This window comes from Euprymna scolopes, chromosome 17 (genome assembly GCF_053919585.1).
Source record: "Euprymna scolopes isolate OS-2025 chromosome 17, ASM5391958v1, whole genome shotgun sequence".
NCBI classification, from domain to species: domain Eukaryota; kingdom Metazoa; phylum Mollusca; class Cephalopoda; order Sepiida; family Sepiolidae; genus Euprymna; species Euprymna scolopes.
This window is the reverse complement of record NC_136498.1, coordinates 71,535,549-71,547,064: the sequence shown is the minus strand read 5'-3', so window position 1 is coordinate 71,547,064 and position 11,516 is coordinate 71,535,549. Positions and strand designations below refer to the sequence as shown.

At 34.5% G+C, this 11,516-nt stretch overlaps 1 pseudogene; it reads left to right on the top strand.

Annotated features, from left to right (window-relative positions):
- Positions 1 to 4,598: 4,598 nt before the first annotated feature.
- LOC145297147 (U2 spliceosomal RNA) lies at positions 4,599 to 4,735 on the top strand (annotated as a pseudogene).
- The last annotated feature ends 6,781 nt before the right edge of the window (positions 4,736 to 11,516 follow it).

Below are 11,516 nucleotides of genomic sequence, written 5' to 3'. Positions count from 1 at the left end.
GGTTTACCTCGAGTTTCACGCACAACACTTTCGGAAACTGCTTCGAAAAACTGGCTAATTTCCGCGCGACACTTGTATTAATAATGGTGTATGGTCGAGGTTGGAAGTCTTCTTAGCCAATCAGATCACGCCACGGAATCGGGAAACCCCAGATTCTGCGGGTGTGTAATTCCCGAATCTGTGATCTGAGATTTACAGACATACTAATTCCCATGACTTCTAAGGTCATCATGTCAGTTCCGACATCTGACTTTGAGTTCAGAGAGGCCAGAAGTATTATGCTTCAAGTTTCCTGTCATCAATGTCAACTGCAAAATATATTTCAAACAATATCTATTTTGACATGAAATAAAATATATATATATTTATATTCTCTATTTTAAATCCTCGGGTTATCTGTCGCTACCCGGGATCGATTAAAACGGTCTTAGCATAGTTATTCGGCCCTACTCGAGCCTCTGGGGGTATCTAAAGCTCCCAAATGAGGGCAAATCGCTCCTTCAGGTTGACCACTTTTATGTAAAATTTCAAATGTTTAGACCCAAAATTGGCTGATTAATTTTCTAGATATCACAAATGTCAAATCTTTGTAACTTTGATCACTTGCTAACCAAATTCTCGGCCCAAAAACGATTAAACAGCTTGCCCTATGTCTAAATACATTTCATGTAAAATTTCAAATGTTTAGATCAAAAATTGGCGAGTAATTTGGCAGATGTCAAATGCATTTTAACTTTGACCCCAATTTTGACCCCTTAACATTTATTGTTTTGGGCTCAAATTAAATTAAAAAGATTGATTCATGTTCAAGTAACCTACATGTAAAATATCAAGTTTTCAAAGGTCAAATCGTTGAACTTCGACCCTTTGAAAGCGATATTTCTGTCCGAAAATGGATTTTAAAAATGTCCCCAAATATCACTACCCCTTATGTCAAATCTCGAGTCTGTAGACTGAAAATTGACAGAGTAGTTTGGCAGGGAAATGTACATACACATACACACACAGAGACAATTTCACTATTTCTCTAAAAGCCGCATAATGTCACTCATATATTCCCCCCAAAAAGGACATTTGACACAGAATTCCATTTATCAAAATAAAGAAAGATTTGAATCGAAGCCAACAAATGTCGCTTATTGTTGTTTTTGTTATGCCCTGAATGTAACTGTAACATCCACCATTTAAAAAGGGGTATTTTTCCCGAAATATAATGGATATCGTCACAGACACAACAAGTAAGACATTTATACTCAATACAATTAAATAAATATATGTATATATAGACATATATGTATATACTTATTGATTTGTAAATCGCCACTTGTTTTCGTCTTCTCTCATCAACACCGACTATATCTCATTTCTCGCATTGTGACAGCCTTCTAAATCTCTACTACATACCCTTTTTTGTATTTCTAAATTAAATGACTAAACAAATCCGGAATAATATGTATTTTGCATTTAGAATTGAGGGAGTCTGGCTGAATAATAGTTATAGATTAGACTATATTAATTAGTGTCGATACAGCTATAATCTCGAGGTGAGTTATTTAGCTAGCTGCGATGAACTCTGAGTAGCTTTCTGTATTAGTCCGGTTGCCCCGACCTTATATATTACTTAATTCTCTTGCCTTTCCTGTGATAATTTTATTGGTGGAAGGGGATTAATACGATGCCACAGAGTTAATGGTAACTTTGTGACTTGCTTCCAACTTTTCAACTGGGCGTAATTATCACTTTCTTCGTTGATGATTTCGTAAGCATGAAACACTAGTGCCTGTATTTAAAAACAATGAATTTTTTATTGTAAAAATATTATTATTATCTCTCTCACACTCGTACACACGCACATTCTTGATATATATTTTCCCTATGTTTTCATAACTTACTAACCTATATTTTCATAACTTACTATTTATGTTTTCATAACTTAATACTTATCTCTACCTATGTATCGAGCACTGTTGAAGTAAATAGTGAAAAATTACGCATAAAATTATATTTTCGTATATTATATTATGTGATTAAATGAAATAGCCACACACACACACACATTTTTTGAAAGAAACATTCCTGTTTTTTTTTTCAAAAGACTTTTTGTATTTGTACACGTCAACACACAGGAAATAAATACAGAAAATATATAAACATTTATATATTTTTCGTATTGATTTTTTATTCATACATATTTATATATATATATATACATATATATATATATATATATATATATATATATATATATGCCCAAAAAAATAACAAATATTCTATATTCCAAATTCCACGATTTTGTTTATCTACCTGTTTTATTTTATTATTTTTTATTTCAACATGTTAAAATGTTCAATTCTTGACAGAACACGTTCCGTAGCGTTGAAACTATCATACATTTATTATGTCAATTTTTGAATATTTTCCGCCCTGACTCATCAGAAGAATAAGAACTCATTAACTTAAAAAAAAAATATGGGCATGATTACGCAAACCCGAAAAAAAACATGTGTTTCATGATACTTACGCCATCTTTTACTTTAATGAAGAGTCATTAACGCTTTACCAACGTATAATGTGGTCATATTGTAATAATTAACACTAAAAATATCTTATTTTATACTTTTAAAAAGTTATTATTTATAAAGAGTTAATATCCAATGTCTTAGATGATGTTAACACTTTTCCAAATTCATTCTAAGAATAATACTAAAAGTTTTCTATCAGCTTGTATTTTTCACGTCACTGTTATTTTGAATTTTATGTTTACTATCTACCGATTATTTATGGGAATAAACATGCAATAGCACTAAATAATTAGGAAGCGAACCGTTCAAGGCACTATTCGTTTCCAAGACAAGGTTCAAAGTCCGACTTCAAAATCTAGTGAGGATTGGTCTCTTTTGTTCGTTATTATTTCTAATGTCACAAAAGAAACATTGGTGTTTCTCTATTTCATCGTTATTCTTGTGTGAGGAGCTCGACTGAGCCCCAATCATCGGTCTCTTCTTGTATTACATGTACCTTTCTACCACAACGAAAACAAAACAAACATTATTTTCTTTCCACTAACATAACTTCCTTATAACGTATAACTAACACATTGCCACGGGTCTGCGTTTTTGTAGATTACAACATGTGTTATATAATGCTTGGTATTAAGATGTATGTATTATTCTTTGGTGTTGAATTTCGTATTAGGAAGAGTCTTAGTGCGTTCATGTGACTGATCATGTTGTTGAGTGTTGTGAGATGCTAGATATTATATATATTCATTGTGAGTGTTCATATTGTTGAGAGATGGAGACAGGTCTTATATATATAACGAGACAGACAGGGTACAGATTACTACAGGAGCACCAAGCCTATAATTCAACGAGAGGAGATTTATATATCTTGATAGATAGACTGAGAGATGAATTTGACATTTAAGTTTGACAGATGTACATATAATATAGACACGTTACCTTTCTCGTTGCAATGATGAACACAGAAAGACGGCAGTTATAAAAACATGATGATCATTTATTTCTTCTTCGACCGGTTGGACATGATTCTGTATTTCAGGGATTCAAAGTTGTTTACATGGTTACATCTAAACCTTTCGCTTCCTAGAGGGTGCCTTGACTCTAACAGAGAATCGGTTTGATCTCCTCTGCTTCTCTGATCTGACTGATCTGATTCTTTTCTCTCCTCCCCCTAACTAACTTCGAACCCTCCTATATTGAGAAATCATTTCTGCCTTGACGTCACACGTGTGTCTGGTCAACGTGACCACAACTCACGTGTTTCCAACATGCGCGATTTGCACGTTTTGATACCATTTCTGACGACCAGGAAATTCCCCACTCTCTTTGTTGTTTTACAAAGGAATTTGACCTACTTGTCTAATTTTGTAACCCATATTTTATTATGAATTTTCTCTAAGAATGTGAATAGTTTTCAGCCAAATTTGTATTTATTAAATATTTTAACAGAATCAAAAATTTAACTGGACATTCCATTTATAATAACATTCTGTGTTTATTTTAACTTATGATTGGAATTCTCAATTCCAAGTCTAGCTTCGCAAGTTCGAATCATTGACTATCTTATTTCATATTTACATTGACCTAATTCCCTATTTTTTTACTTACATGAAAAGGGGACAGCCCTTATCATGTAACACATGGTGGTCTTCAATTTCAATTTCAACAGATTCTCATCTATTTTTAGTCGCGTGCAAGCGACTCTATAAGTTACTCCGTCGGTCCGTCGGTCGGTCGGTCGGTCGGTCTGTCGGTCGGTTGGTCGGTCGGTCAGCCTGTCCGTAACACTTTTGTGCTTGGCCTTTTTGGTTAAGATCAAAGAGATATAGATGCTGTTCTTAGCTTTTTAAGCTTTTCTTGGCTTTTGGCCAAGATCACAGTGTAGTATCTGTTCCGGCAGATACTGCAAGCAAAGGCCATATATAAGACCTTGGTCAATGTAGGGGCAACCCTTCATACCAATTGTCACTATCCAGCTCCCCTACTCCCCGGGGAAATGGTCCCCATTTCCCCCCTCGCTCCTCACATTAAAAATCGGCCTTGTCCCTAATTTGCCCGGTTGGGGAGCAAATAAATACCCTTTTCTTGGCCTTTTGGCCAAGATCAAAGTGTAGTATCTGTTCTTACTACATGCTGTACTTATGTTTGTAACTTTGTGATATAAAGTGGGGGATCATTTTCTGTAATAATTTAATGTAAAATGATCACCCAATTTACAACCAATCAGTCTCAAAGCCATTCAAGTCATTCCCCAGATCATTCAAGTTGTTTTTGAAGGATTCCAGTTATTTTTTAAGCATTCAAGTCATTCTTAAGGTCATTCAGTTCATTAAAGTCATTCTAAGTCATTTACTTTCTATTCATTTTAGCCATTTCAGCCCATTTTTCGGTCATTTTGGTTTATCTTTAAGAATTTCATGTCAATCCTACATTCTCGCATTCATTCATTACACGAGAGCACGCGACTAATGGCTATCGGCCTTGTTAAAGACAGAATCCGAATATGAGACGACATTATTTTTTAGGCTTCGCACTGAAGTTAAGTGAAAACCTGATTGCGATTAAGGTGACAAGTTTTATCATCTTCTTTAGTGCGCAAGGTTATGAACATCTAATATCCAGCTACTGTGTTGGTTTAAGTAGTTGTAAGTAGTAAAGGGCCACGACAATTAAGTTTTCCCACAGACGGGCAGTTACGGGAAAAAAACTCTACTCATGGAATTTTCGTTTATTTTTCGACACCAATAGAGTATGAAAGATGTTGTTGGTATCTGTTGTAGTTAAACGAGTATTTGTTGCGAACATTTTACAGGAAGGGATCATAGATTGGAGCTCATTTAAGCACCTACCAACGATAGAGCAGAGACAGACTGGCAACATCTCTTATGTAAGACAGAGGATCTATGGAGGCGAAATGGTCTTCGCTCTCTAAACTCGGCTGATAGCTTTGTACCCTGGTAAGACAGGGAATGATACTCTTAGGAACTGCACCCCCTAATACCTTAGGTACCATCAGCTAGAATCGAAACATTTAGCGCTGTAGCCGCGTTCCATATCGATGTAGATATCGAGAGATAGATAAGCAACAACTTGAAGAAATAAATTGTATTTGAGCATGCGCAGAAAAAAAATTAAAATATGTCAAAAAGTTGAAATGGATATTTTCCAGGGCTCCATCTTAGAACGTATTGGATTTTTGTACAGGTAGAGGATGGCGTCGGGTTTCTTTTTATTAAAAGTTAAATTTTATAAGTGTACTAGCTGGCAGCTCGGCATTGCCCGGCCGTTGCAATACGCTTAAACATGATATTTTAAGTTATGCAGATTGCGAAAGTATTATTATAGAATCAGTCCTCTATTGAATATTATATGTTACGAGGAATAATTTGTCCAGTGGACTAATTTGAAAAAAAAAAAAATTTTTTTTAAATAATAATGATAATGTTGTTCATCAAATTCCGTCTGTGTTGCTTTAAAATATCACATCAGCTGATATTTGAGTTTGAGTGGAAAAGTTACATCAGAGTAATGTTTAGTTTTAAAATATGCAACCAAATAAATGATTTGCGGCGATTTTAAATGGTACCTTCTTCTTAAATTGAACTCATTAATAATAAAAAAAAATTAATGGTGAAGTCACCTTGGTTAGAATAGGAAATCATTCGATCTGTAGTCTAATACTCTATTATTAAGCTATATCACCAGATTATAATTAATCTGTAATTTTAGAAGACATAATTTGCTAAAATTCTATTATCTCCCTTAGCCGGTGTAACGTAAAATATTCCACTGTAAAAATTGTCTTTTATCCATAAGAGAGAAAAGCTGTTTCTAAGGTCGGATTTTTTTCGATTTCTTTTATACTTATCGGATAAATATCTGTACAAAACATATCTAAGAACATTGCCAGACATATAAATTACTTATGTGTGAAATTTGCAAAAGATAGACAATGGCTTCGGAACCTATGAGGAAGAAACTCACACATAGATACACACAAAGTAGTAGAGATACAACAGAAAATTTCTACAAGTTATATAAAAAAAAAACAGAAAACATTTTTTACTATATGCAATCTGAATGTCTGCCCAAAACGACTAAAAACTGGGTAAAGTAAATGTCATCATTATTTTCACTGGTAGATTGTTTCGTGGGGCTACAAAATAACGGACAGTAATTGCTGCCTTCCTTATGTAAAACTATTTAATCTACTATGTAACTTTTACGTGTTTAGCATATTTTGATAAAATAACTACCCATTGTCCGATGATTGACGTCATAAACAACATTTTAATGCAAAATTGTTTTCAAAATTCTTAAACCAATTGGTTTTCATGATTTTTTTAACCGAAAGTCTTCTATTTTTAGTGCTTATAGTTTCCAGTTTTTCGTCAGTAAACTTATACTTGCCGTATCGACATGTTTCAATAAAATACGCGTAGATGTTCGTATAAAATACATGTAGACCTTCGAATAAAATACATATTGTATTATACGTATTACAAGAATAATGACAATGTCAGAAGAAATTTTCAATGATTTTCAATAACGTTTATTCACGAACATAATGTGTCATACACGATAGTATTTATTGATGTCCCTAATTTTCGAGAGTAATATCACTTTTTCAGGGAGGGATATAAAAAAAAAGTATACAACTGTTGGGGGGCGTTTCTAATGCAAGCACATGTATAGTTACCTCCCTTAGACTGTTGCCTATACCCCAAAATGGATATTACACAACACTAATACAGCAAACACTACACAATTTAAGCGTAATACGCATGAATTAATCATCTATATACATTAAAGATATAAAAAGCTACGATAATTCCTAAAAATAATTAAGCTCCATCAAAACTCTTATCTTTGAAATTTATTTGACAGTCAATCTACACCACTTACTTCCTGAAATAAGTAAGTAAATAAAATAATACAGACACAAGAAAAACCTCGCCGAATAGTTGTATAAGTTTATTTTTATTTTTCCCCTGAAGAAGAGATACTACTCTCGAAAATTTGGGACATCAACACCTATCATCTCGTACGACACATTTGCTTGGAAAACAAATGTAATAGAATTGAAAATTATCATTTAAAATCACTTTTAATATTCTCATTGTTCTTTTATATACTAACTCGTGTCCACGGTGTTTCCTACAAACCGCATTGATATAGCCTTCAAACACAACTCTTTTCACACTATGCACAATGCTTCAAACAAACTACAACATCCTTCTCATGCGCATTACATACTTAGAACTGATTATTATTTAGCACTTATATCTTTTATGCCACATGTAAGTTCTACGTAAAAATCAGTGACAATCTTCTGAAGATTGTAGCTTCACTTCTCAGTGTGGGCGATATTAAGATTATACTTACGAATCACATAAGATCTCTACCCAGTCATGGCTGACAGAATAAGATAATACTACCCTTATGCTCCGGTCAAAGTTCGTACAGATTCCAAAGTTTAACATAAGGATTCCCTAGTTCGACAAGATGCACCTGAAGAAAGCCGGAAGTTACATTGACCGAAATGTTAGGACAATGATATCCAAGATGAGAACAGTAGGTTGAATAATTCAAATAATTGACAATAGATTAATTGTCCCGTTTTATTTAAGTCGTTTTTTGATCTTGGTATAGGGTCTTGCTTTTAATTGCAACCCCAACAGACGAAAGGTACTGCTTCTTTTTTACAGATCGTCCAGTGGAGATATTTACACGGTCCATTGTGCCGCGTCGTAAAGTAGCCGTCCCCTCAGCAGAACCTTACAGTTGGGTGTCAGGTAGTTCACGTTCTCTTCTTTTCTATGGCAGACCCTGTACTTGCTGCCATTGCTTAGACCACTCATTTTCTTAGAAGGACTGGTCATGAAGCCTTGATATTGGGCAGCCTACTTATAGTGGAGTGATCTTTTTAGCTCGTCTATAGAGCCTTCTTGTCATTATGACTATTGATATGACCATTGCTATTTAAGTGAGGATAGTGGCTTTACGCAAATAGCTATGTGTTTAGAAAATTGATTTCATGTTATTTTATATCTGTCATTGCCTGATAAAGGGAAAATTAATTAATTTCCAATCCATAGGTTTACAACAGAAGCATGCAACATGTGCATCATCCATTGTCAACAGCAAAACAAATAAATATATTCTAAAACAATGCTATTTTATTGAATGCTATGTCAACATAATCAATGTCCGAAACTAACTAATTCATTGTATCTATTCATAAAAATGTAATCATATTAAACACATAAAAAGTACTCTTTTTTTCTGTCTCTTGCCTTTAATCCTTCTTGCCTATCTTTATGCTGTATATGAAAGGGGACAGATCCCGGTAAGTAGAGAAACAAAGTAAATAGGATTGAAAACAATATTTATTAAAGGAAAAGGCTAGACTCGAACCCAGTAATAAAAAGTTAAAAAGAATATATATTTCAATTTGGATACGATGATAGGGATGTAGAGCATTGTCTATTGTGTTAGAAATAACTGTACAACTAATTGTGTCAGAGAAAGTAGAATCGGACAATGAAAGAATTGTTCTTTGTGTTGCCATGAGTGTGTTGGAGACATATGTAATATGTAAATCCACATGAGGAGACATTCACATGTCTGAGCACGTTCTGGCGTCGCAAAGAAAGATAGATTACAATATATTCAGTTGAGTTCGAACTAGTCAGACAGGAGAGTCAGAAGGGTTCGGGGTTGATAGAGAATTGGGAGAGTTGAGTTAGCTGAAGCCCCTATTCGGAAGCGAACCATAAAGCAAGACAAGACAATGTAATTCTACAAGGCAATCGAATACATGATCACCATCATAACCAGCTAGAATAAATGTTTTCATGTTATCAGTAAGCCTTTGCCTTCGTTTGTCATCTACTGAAAGGTAATGTGTTTTGTCTATCGTAAATGGTTATTATATGAAACACTCTTCCAAAATGTTAACTGTCTGTCCCCATCATCAATAATGAATTCCCTTCTCTGTGTTAAAAAGAACTTTCTACGCCTTTCTTTATATGAAGCTACTATTATAAATATAAACTGTGTACCATATATTATATTTGTCATCATCATTGTCGTCGCCATATACGCCGTTATATAAATGTATCATCCCCCCTTATACAAATAACATCACTTTCCCCGTTATACGTCTCCATTATATTCCATTATATGTCGTTCCCTGATATGTACAACCCACTACACAATATTTAGAGTCAACATTCCGTCAATGAATCGGAAACGTCTGATGAGTCCTACGACGGTATTTACTGTACACAGGTCTGAACGCGTCTTTCTTATAACTGCCTGCCTATAGAATACTGTGCAGCTGATTTGCTTCTTGACCGACTACAATATTTTTGTCTTCAAGTCCAATGCAAACAAGTTCGGAAAAGTCTGACGATTTTCACTCTACACAGGTCTGAACGCTTATTTCTTAGAACTGCCCGCCTTTGGAACACTGATCTGCTGGTTTGCGCCTTGACCGACTACAATATCGTTGCCTACAAGCCCAATGTAAACAAGTCTCATGATGTTCACTCTACATAGGTCTGAACGCTTCTGCCCACTCTCCCCAGCAACCTCCTGCCCGGGCGCACCTCAAAATCACGCGTGAGACGTGATTTTTCGAGAACTGTGCGAGACCGCGGGCATTAAAAGACCATGGTGGCCATCTTGGGTCTTTTCAGTTTTCCTTTTCAACCCGCAGGACAAACAGACAGACACGAGCAAGTTTTTGCGGTAAGCCGTCTCTATTTTCCCCACAGTCAATCAAAAGCAAAGAAAGATAGGGAGCGAAAAAGAATCAATTAAACCTCACTACTTAATATTTTTCTGTTGAATGAACTCGATGTTATCTATATAAATAAAACATTAGATATGTGTGTATGTCTGCTTAAATATTTAAATTTCTGATGGCATAACATTGAAATTAACAGAAAATAGTAATCATATACCAAGGATGGTTTATAAGTGACATCTTTGCTTGGATGGGTGTATAACGCATACATATATTTATCAGCAAATTGAAATATAAATTGTTCTTTTCAACGTGTCGTTATATGTTTATTTCGTTCTGCGCTTGCCCAAATTCAATTTATTTCATCAAATCGTTTAATATTAAATCTTTATGATCTATCACTCGATATCTATATTTTTATGGAATACGACTGGAGCGCTAAGGTTCCGATTCTAGCTGATAGCACCCAAGATATTTTTTAAACTTTTAGCTCAGTATTATATATTAGGAAGAACATAATATTCGGTAAATATTACCTTACACTACAACAGAACACCGACCAATCTAATTTGGTTTTTATGGATATTTGAGGTCGCTGACAACGAATTTGATAATCAAACCCGTCCTAAATTTACCGTTTGCATAGTATGAACCCCTGAACGTTGGGACTATTTTGCGCCATTTCTCCGCCTTCAGTAGTGTTTTCCTTGCATGAAGCTTTCGCGTGCGAACAGGCGTAGTGAAGTGATTTATCACATCGCGGAGGAATCTTCAAGCGGCCATTTGAAATGAGAAAGTTTATAAAAAAAAGTTTGTGATTCATTTGTTTTTTTTTATTTAAATTTATTTTATTTTTTTTATTTTTTGTCTTATGTAGTTTTTAATGCATTTTAATTGACCTAAAACAAAGTTTTCATGAACGGTTTACAAAAACATAAGCACCAAACATTTTTATGGTTTTATTTCTTTTTTTTTTGGGGGGGGGGATATAATTGTAGAATTTGTGTAGCTTAACCTGTGCTTCTGCAGTTTAATTAACCGTTGTTTTTTTTTTCGTAAGTAACGCGCCATTTCCCGATTAGAATACCATTTAACATTTTTAGGAGGTTTTACTGCTTTCTGTTTACGTTGGGGGCGTTGATGGTGTTGGGGCATTGTAAGCGACCTTGAATACACCTAAAAAAATAAATTAGAGTGGTCAGAGTTCTGTTGTAGCGTAAGGTAATATTTACAGAATATTC